The sequence below is a fragment of the Sinocyclocheilus anshuiensis genome, unplaced genomic scaffold (assembly GCF_001515605.1).
Source record: "Sinocyclocheilus anshuiensis isolate Anshui unplaced genomic scaffold, SAMN03320099.WGS_v1.1 scaffold997, whole genome shotgun sequence".
NCBI lineage: Eukaryota > Metazoa > Chordata > Actinopteri > Cypriniformes > Cyprinidae > Sinocyclocheilus > Sinocyclocheilus anshuiensis.
Window position 1 is genome coordinate 3690346 of NW_015555715.1, and position 9677 is coordinate 3700022.

The 9677-nt window shown below is 35.6% G+C and overlaps 1 protein-coding gene and 1 long non-coding RNA gene across 3 annotated transcripts in view; one reads left to right on the top strand and one right to left on the bottom strand.

The window, feature by feature from the left end:
• The window catches only part of LOC107672281 (N-terminal EF-hand calcium-binding protein 2-like), a 104042-nt gene that overhangs the window by 49465 nt on the left and 44900 nt on the right, over window positions 1–9677 (top strand). The gene's annotated exons all lie outside the window — the stretch shown is intronic.
• Window positions 917–9252, bottom strand: LOC107672282 (uncharacterized). The gene is made up of 3 exons (XR_001632303.1): window positions 9094–9252; window positions 1952–1957; window positions 917–926 (listed from the first exon to the last, which is right to left on the bottom strand). It is a non-coding gene; the product is annotated as an uncharacterized LOC107672282 (long non-coding RNA).

Genomic DNA, 9677 nt, shown 5'->3' on the forward strand with positions numbered 1-9677 from the left:
TAGTGGTAATGTGATATATACCAGATGCTCTGCAAAGTGTTGGTGTAACAGCAACTGTCATCTAATACAGTGTAGTAGCAAAACCACAGGCTGCCTCTCCTGCAATGAAGATGGCATTGTTGTAGAATATATTAGGGCTGAGAAACACTGTCATCTTCAAGAGATCAGTGTGTTAAAGATGTAGAACTATTGGCTTTTAATAGCTACTCACAATAAAGTAATATCACTTTTATACAACAGTTTAGTAATCAAGTATTTTATTTAGATATATATATATATATATATATATATATATGTATATATAAATAAATAAATAAATAAATTTAATCTGCCAACAAGAATAGCATAGCATTAAGCTTTGTGTGCCACGGACTGGAACAGAGTATGTGAGTGGACTGGAGTGACAACAGCATTCTGTAATCTCTCTTCCCCATTACATGAACCTTCGACATTACACTGAGTAACATAAGCTACAGCTTTTGTGTATTCACTGTTTTCTCCATTACTGCCACGTCTCTGGAGATTCAAACCCCTCCACTAGCTGAGTAGCAGATCCATGAGATTGATATCTGTCTGAGGGCGGATAATCAAAAGCCTAAATTCAAAGCGATGTGTGCCACAGGCATTGATATTGATAAGTGTTAGTGTCCCCTTACGCCTCTTCATTACTCAAAATCTAGTCCTCTGTTCTCTGGAGAAGGTTAAAGGCTGCTGCTAATTATTAATGTAAATGTGTTATTTTCATACAGCCTATGAAATATTCATGTTCTTGCACACCAGCAGGCATCAATTTGCACTGTAGCTTATGTGCATTTTTAGTGGTGTGTGACGTGTATGGAGGGACACACTTCTATTGTAACAATGGTGGAAATAAAATGAACCCATTTCCCAGATGCCTAAAGCAGATTTTTATTTTTTTTAAAGTACTGTGCATAGACTAGATAATTATTTTTATGGTCTCTAATAGGATCAGATGCTTTAACTATGCCATGGTGAATTGATCTGAGGTGTAGCCATTGGGCCAATATCTTTTATAGATTATAGACAGCAATATCCCCTCCTCGCTCAAAGCAGTCTGTAATTGCTGTACTCTATTTTTTTTTAAAGTTTGCTCATTAATGTTGCCTTTTTATAAACACTGATACAGGTTATTTTTATGTTTATTTAAGTAAATGAAAACCAATATGCAGAATCAATTGATTTTTTTTTTCTGATTTTCAGACAAAAAAGAAAATATAATAAAAAAACAATATAAATAATATATTTTTTAATAAAATAAATAAATCAATTAAATATGAACTGTGATCATCAAACGAATGTATAAGAAAAAAATCTAAAAATAAAATGTTTTGTGTATTCACAAAAATCAATATAAATATATATATTTTTAAATACAATAAATGGCATAATAAATAAACTGATCATCAAGAAACCTTTATTAAAAGATAAAATGTTTGAATTTAATAATAATGATAATTATTATTATTATTATTAAAAACTGGTTATTGGTTTGCGCTATACTAGCAGCATATATAAATAATAGTTTTAGTAAAAAAAATAAACAAAATGTATTATTATAAATAATATTTAGTTATAAGTTGTTTTTTTAATAACATAAATAACTTTAAATTATTACTTTTATTATGAAACCAATTATTGGTCTGTCCTCTGTAATGGTTTATATTTTCCACAAATAAACCTACTGTTACTGCCAAAATTAAGCAACATCTACAGTATGCTCTTCCGCAACACGCACATACTCTGTAACTGTGGCCTATTCAGTGCACGTTTTTTTGCAATTTGTCTTTTGGGAATGCTTGAAGAGTGAAAGATTCCATCTCTCTGTTTCTTCTCTCAACCTCGCTTCTCATTAAGTCTCTCAACCGCAATTGCTGACATCCCACTGAACAAATGAGCCCAATAGAAGAGCGCTGATGTCAGAAAAAAGGACAGCTCTCTCTTTCTGTCTCAACCTGTCAGAGCAAGAGAGCAAAGGAAGTAGATCAGAGCCACCGACTGAGACAAAAACACCCGCACACACCGTCAGCGAACTCATGTTATCTGTACGAGCAACTGCTTTGTCGTTCGCACATCATCTTGACGTTACCGGCTTGCCGCTTGTCTTCTATGTATTTTCGAGTGAACAGAACAAGTCTAAAACATGGTGTCAGTGTATTTCCTGAGAACATACAAAAGATACATGTTCAAAATATCAGCTACACTACAGATCACCGATCGCACATACAGTTTAGGCTGGCAGATGGACTATATTATACAGTCTCCTGGTGTGCGCTTTCTCTGTCTCTCACAAAATATGCATGATTTATTGTTGTAAATATGAAGAATGATACAAATTAAAATGTCCAAAAAAAACTTTACGGTTACGTACTTTCTGCAACTGAAAAGAAAGTAAAAGGGTTCAGTTTTTTCATTTACTGAAGTCAAAAACTTTTTCATTTACTGAAGTCAAAAACTTCAGGAAGTGAACAGAAGTGTCTTAACCAAATCCCACCCAACAAAATCCTATCATGCAAATAAATAAAGGCAATTGTTTTTCAAAAGCGCAAAAGAGCCATCATCACCCGTGCCATAGTGTGTTGAAGCTTAATACTTCAAGAACATGTTTTTAATTGGCCATTTAGCAACTGGAGGTGGCTAAAGCAGGATGCCATTGGAGCGAAGATGATAGGAACAAAAGAAAAGCAAGAATTCATTAAACACATTTCATCTTTCCTTCGCCTGTCCTGCACACACAGTTTTAATGAGCTCTTCTCATTAGCTGCTGCTTAGTTCAAGCCCTTGGACTTTGCCCAGACTTTCACACACTGTGCTTCTTTTTAAGTCTTCAAATAGAGAACACTTACTCTTCAATTCACTCCCTGTAGTTTTATTTTTTTTTCCAATTTGAGGCTAAGATTTGGGTTTAGCAGTGTTAACAATGACAGAAGTTTACATAGATTAAATTTCTTATCATCTCTTCTCAAATCATTTCCATTTGTGCAGTTCAATTGCATGTCTTTCAGCTCATTTCAGCCTGCTTCAAGTAACGTAACATATGTGTGTTTTTTCATGCGCTGAAGTGAGCACACTTGTCAGTGGATAAAAAAAGCAGTTATTGTGGGAGTTTCTGTTGTTTAAAATGTAAATGCTGAAATTCATTAGGATTGCCAAGCTGGGAGCTGTCGCGTTTTGAACAGGTTGGCTGTGCAGTGCACTCTGAAGCCTTTGTTTGATGCCAGAGTTGATATTAGTGAGCCTGTCACATGGCAAACAGTAATTATGCTTACAAGAAGGGATTTTGGCAGGTAGAGGGGGACTGGGGACTGTTTTATACCAGTTTTCCAGTTTTTTCTATCTTGAAAGCTCGCCCTCACCAAGGTTCCATATATTTGATTAAAAATACAGTAAAAACAGCAATTTGATCAAATTCTATACAATGCATAACTGTTTTCTATTTTATTATATTTTAAAAAGTAAGTTGGTGCTTAAGAAACATTTCATATTATCAGTATTGGAAACAGTTCTGCTTCATATTTTATGGAAACTTTAATAGATTTTTTTCTCTGATGAATAGGAAGTTCGACAGAACAGCATTTATTTGAAATATAAGTTTTTGTAACATTATTAATGTCTTTAATGTCACGTTTGATCAATTGAATGGATCCTTGCTGATTAAAATTATTAATTTATTTAAAAAAAATCTTACTGGGCCCAAACTTAGTGTTGAACTAGTGTTGGCTATATATTGGAATATTTTGCTATATTTCGCAATAAACTATATCTATACCTATACTCTATGAATACAGGTGCTTCATGCAAGTAAAAAAAAAAAATCTCATTTTAAAGTTTCCAAACTTTTTTTGTCACTTTTTATCCTAATATACCAAAAAGTCAATCTTTTTGTCTTATTTTTTTTTTAAGCATGTTCAGTACATACAGTTTCTCATAGACCCCTGCTGTGAAAATCTGAGGTCCCAAATAGAGGTGAAGGACATTTCCTGAAACTAATGTTTTCTTAGCCACAGATGCTACAGAATTTCTCTTCCCTTTTATTTAATGTTGACCTGAGGTGAGGGGGTTTGTTCATCATTATATAATTGACATATATTACTAGGGCTGCCCCATAATAGTTGACTAAAGGTTAGTCGACGAGAAGAGGCTTGATCGACCAAAATTTTATTAGTCGCAGAAAAAAAAAATCCACAGGAAGTGGTGAGGTTCGACAGATCGTTAACGGCTGCATTTTGTGGTAATACAGTACATCCAAACACTCACCTATCATTCTTCAACCAAATATGGCTTATCATCTGAAATATGTAAGTAGTAGCAACTTTACATGGCCGCTCAATCTAATGTTAACCTAGAAAATGTGCACAATTCAAGTGTCTGTGCGGAGTGTGAAATCTGAACAGTAGCGCGCTCACAGCATGACAGATGGAGGCGCCGGTGCAGTCACTTGCTCTTAAAATACTCCGTCATTTTGGTCATACAGATAAGAGTAACACATCTTTCGAATCTGTAAAGCCTCTACGTTTATTTGTGTGCACTTACAATAACACCAAAACATTGCGCTTTTGTAAAATAATGAAAGCAAACAGGATGCACTTTCTGCCGTCTCGGCCTCTGCTGAGCGCGAAACTCTGTGTATACTTGCCTTACAGACATGAAAAATATATCTATAGAGAGTGAAATGTCTACTTTCAAATGAAACAATTCAAATCTGAAACAAAAAACAAATATTCTCAGACTATGTAATCCTTATGAAACTTGCATGCAGGCGCGTCGACTGCTGTGGAGATGAGTCAGTGTCGCCGACTTCATCTCTTAAGCCGAAAACACAGAAAACACTAGTTTATCAATAGATTATTAAAATGTTAATGCAGTTTAATCTTACTGTTTTTCCCTGACACATTCAACATCATTACTTCTGCTGGTGTGCTGTGGCTATGTAGGAAATGAAAGGCTCATTAGCATGATTTAAATGGTTTATTAATAAACGTGCGATTAGTCAACTAATGCTTAAAATGAACGACTACTGGTCGACCAGAAAAATCTTTAGTCGAGGGCAGCCCTATATATTGCACACCTCCTGTGTTCAGTCACCCTCACTTGCACTCATTTGCTTCAGGTTGCAGAGTGTCAGCCCGGTTACCTAGTTTCCCTGGTAACCACTTATGCCATTTGAGGGTTATTTTGGAGAACATCATATGGCATGCTTAAAGAGCTTGGCATAGTGCGACTTTGGGTTTTCTTAGAGATATTTGTTCATGTAAATAATAAAATGATTGACTTGATTCTACTGATTGCCTTGAAATCTGTTACTGTAATTTAAGAATTGAACTCTGTTACCGTATTTAATGTAGTTGCTCTTAATAAGATGTTAATGATAATGATAATGAACTATGTTATATTGCTAAAAAGATGTGGAAATCTGAATGCTATACCTATATGTGCTTATTGAGCTTTCAATTTTCAGTTTCCCTTTGGTCCTTTCTAACAACTTCTTCGTTCAGGAAGGGCTTTCATTATATGTTGTTTGCAGAAATTTAGTCCCATTTAGACATGAACACCTAAATTAAAAGGGGGTGTCTACATATTTTTGGCTTTATAGTCTACATATGGGTATAATAATAACAATATGAGAGTGCAAAAGTGTCAAAGCATCATGGACCTTAAACTAGAAATGCTTTCAAGAACATAAATCTGCAGTATACAGAAATGATAACTCAGATTTCTGGAACCTACTATGGTGCATTACCACTATCCTTGAAGGTAATTTAAGTTGGGGCTTATTGGAATGTTGCTGCTGCTGATTCAGTTAGTGTGCAGGGCTTCAGTCTCATACACTTGCTATGTACATTTGTCATATGCAGTATAGGCTGTTTACTGGCCTGTTAGAGCATTTAAATATCTAGCGCTGGGGACAGGATAAAAAAAATACTTGCACAAACAATAAGAAGATTCATTCTTTCCTCCCTTGCTTTTCTCCACAGTGTGACTGAATATTTATGAGACGGCGAGCCTGGAATTCAGATTCTGCATGTTGCCATATGTTATCCTTGAGCAGGCTGTGTGCTAATGAGCCTGGCTCAATGTACCAAGCTGCCGTATGTTATGGAATTGCTTTTCAAATACTTCTTTCCTTTCTGCTTTGGCATAACTTGAAGTATGGTGTTGAGTAACATGAGAGTGGCTTTAAAATCCATTTGTCACCAGTCATTTTAAATTTACATCCTATGGTTTCATCTGCACCTGGATAAATGACCATTTTTGCAGCAACAACATGGACATAATAGGAAGAAAATGAAAGGACAGCAGTGGGATACACTAGTTAATCAGAATGTCACTGTTGAATTGAATTGTTGTGGATCAGTTGACAGGAAGTGTTTCATAGTCTAATCATTGTTTTGCTGAAGTATCACGGGGGGTACAGTGCTTGGTTTATCAAATCTCCAATACAGAAAATCTAGCAAAATGAAGAATTTAGGAAATATTCCCTTTCCATTCATATAGTAGAACCTCAGATGAATTGGCCACATTCCATGGGAAGTTTATTTGGAATTTGAATTGAATTGGTAGGAAATATTTAAATAATTGCAATTCAAAAAGAAGCATTGATGTTCTCAGAAATGATGCTCTGGCATTCTGGTCCATAAAATGTAGGTTAATTTATTAATTGTTTCTATGCGTTGCATTTCAAACATAATTTTTTTTCTGGTAATACCCATATTTTGTCTGTATGAATGTGATTATCATCATACTGAATAATGAAATGTATTATTAAAAACTTTATAAAATTTTAATACATTTAATACTTTTAAATGTATTTAATTATAATTCTACTTGATGTTCATTACACAGTGATATGCATTGATATGTGATATACACATATACTGTATATTGTTACAAAATATTTCTATTTCAAATAAATGCTGCTTTTTTTTTTACTTTGTATTCATCAAAGAATTCTGAAAAAAATAAATCTCATGGTTTCCACAAAAAAAAAACATTGGTAATAATTAGAACTGTTTCATGAGAACCAAATCAGCATATTACAATGATTTCACAAGCAGTATGTGACACTGAAAACTGCAGTAATGGCTGCTGAACATTCAGCTTCGCCATCAAAGGAATAAATAAAATGTTTAAGTATATTAAGATATATTAACTATAATAAATAACATTTTTAAGTATATTAATAAAACGGTGATTTTAAATTACAGTAATATTTTACTATATTAATGTTTTTACTGTATTTTGATCAAATAAATGTTTTTGACCATAAACGTTTTAATGGTTGTGTACAATGCTAGTGATAACTGTTTTTATAATACATTCTGTTTCTATTCATGCAAAAAGCAATCAGTTTAATGAACATTAAATAAGTGTTGGTATGTGGGTAGGCACTTTGATTTTAACCCTCTATTCACACAGTGATCCCTATCAGGACGGCACAGCAGAATAACCCAATATTATAATAATTTAGCCAATGAAACTAGCAAATAAAAAATCAGACACTTGCTTTCTGGCTAAGTGTACCCTTAATTTTGCTTTTCGGTTACATCCAAGAATTTTAATTTAGGTGCATCGCTGATTTAAACAGTCAGCAGATTGCTGCTGCCCTTCCAATATGTTCCACTATTTCCATCTCGAACTCTTTCCTGTATCGGTGGTGTGAAGTGGTAATTTCACAGGCATGTGAAGCTCTAGGCATTTTGCTGGAACTCCCGCCTGTCATTCATTACTGTCCTGAGACTCCACTGCTAGTGTGTGAATCGCAGCCTGTGCCCATGCGCTCTAGCGCAGCGGTGGGCCCTGCGCCTGCCCTGTGAGAGCTAAGTGCTGCCACAGCGCTTGTCCTCACTTGTTCATTAAACTTCTGAGGCTCCTTCTATAAATCTCTTTGCTGCTGCATTTTATGATGAACTGCAGTCCGCAGCCCTAGTTGTTTGTCTCTGACTGCGTTTTATGGCTGGAGAATCGTGAGCTCTATTGCCTGAATCTTTTCATTAAGCGTCATTGCTGGTGAAATTCACTGCCTGTGTGAAGAACGATGTCTATGAGTGGCCCTTCCTCCTCCTATTTATTGTGCTTTAGAGTAAAATGAATAATTCCCCCAAAAATGAAACTTCTGTCAAGACTTTCTCTCTTCCATAGAATGCAAACGGAGAAATATTTAAGAATATACTGGAGCTTTCAAACTTCAAAAAGGTTGGCAAAACACCTGAAAAGTGTCCATATGTTTGGAAGTTTTGGACTGTTTTTCGCTTGTAAATGGTGTATCTGTGCATATTTCTCTCCTGATTCAGACCACATGGCTTTTTCATTGGAGAAGCAATATCATGGTCTTAACCCTTTCAGTGGTGAGTTTAAAATATTCTATCGGTCCCCCAGAGTGAGTTTCTTTTAAGGCGACCGTTATTTTAGAACATTTCCCCTTACTGTTTCCATGGCGACGCGTCATGCTTGTCACGTGACACACCGCGGCCACAATAAGACTGTATGAGTCTTTTATTTTGTTTTTCCTTTTTTATTTGAATATTCACAAACTTGCTTGCCATGTCATGAACAATCTGATATTGCGATTCACAAATATGTGTAAAGGAGTGTGTTTTGTCATTTAAAAACCTTTATGAATGATCTTGATCGTGATCTGTAATGTGAGATGGGCGCCGCCATGTTTGTTCGCGCCGCAGTTCAGAGTCCTGTCAGTCGGATTTACAGCACGTGAATTCATGAATTTCTCCCGAAATACAAGTAAGTAAGTGGCCGGTAAACTGGGTGAAGAATAGAGTGAACTTTATAGTTACTTACACCATGTGTATCTGATATGAATAAAACACACCGGCAAATTAAATTTGAATTGAATTGTTATTGTTGCTTCCATAGACATATGTGTGTATTTTACAAACTCTAAATATATTATTTTACTAGTACTTATGTGTATTTACATTTTTGAAACCTAAAATGTGCATTATGTGGTTAAGAAAACTGCATAGTTGTGATAATATGACCAGCAGTGCACTTCTCTCTCGGGCTCAGCGCCAGCTAAAGCCCGAAAGCAGTTTGAATTTGGCACTAATGTGACGACACTGAACGTTCTGATGCCACGTTCCAGGCAACCCGTAACCCGTGTTTTTCCAACCTTCTACCCGTGAAAGTGCACTGGAACGGCAGTCAAACCCGTGACTTCCCACCCGTGAACTCGTACTAGATCGATGTAATCCCAGTTACGCGCTCTGACGTCACATAGCCCGCGAAACAACAATGGCAGCCCCTACGGATGCGGTGTTTATGCAAGTGGTACACGGTGAGAAATAGACTTTAGGATAATATAACGTTGCAATCAAATTAATAATAATAAATAATACACACACGATTATGTATTACAATGTTATGTGTCTGAAACGATAAGTATGTCGTGAAAGTATATCGCCACATGGAAATGTTGGGCATAGCTAACGTTAAGGTAATGTTAGATAAACCTGAATTTGACCATGCAAACGATCATGGTTATAAAAAAAAAATAATGCAATGTACAATTTCTCAGCATAGCGAAATTAGGCATACAATGTCTAGCTAGCCAGCTCACAGTGAGCATAAGACCCGTACGGTCCGCCATGCTGGTTTGTTTACATCTAGCTACCACTTCTTCTTCTTCTTCTTCTTCTTCTTCT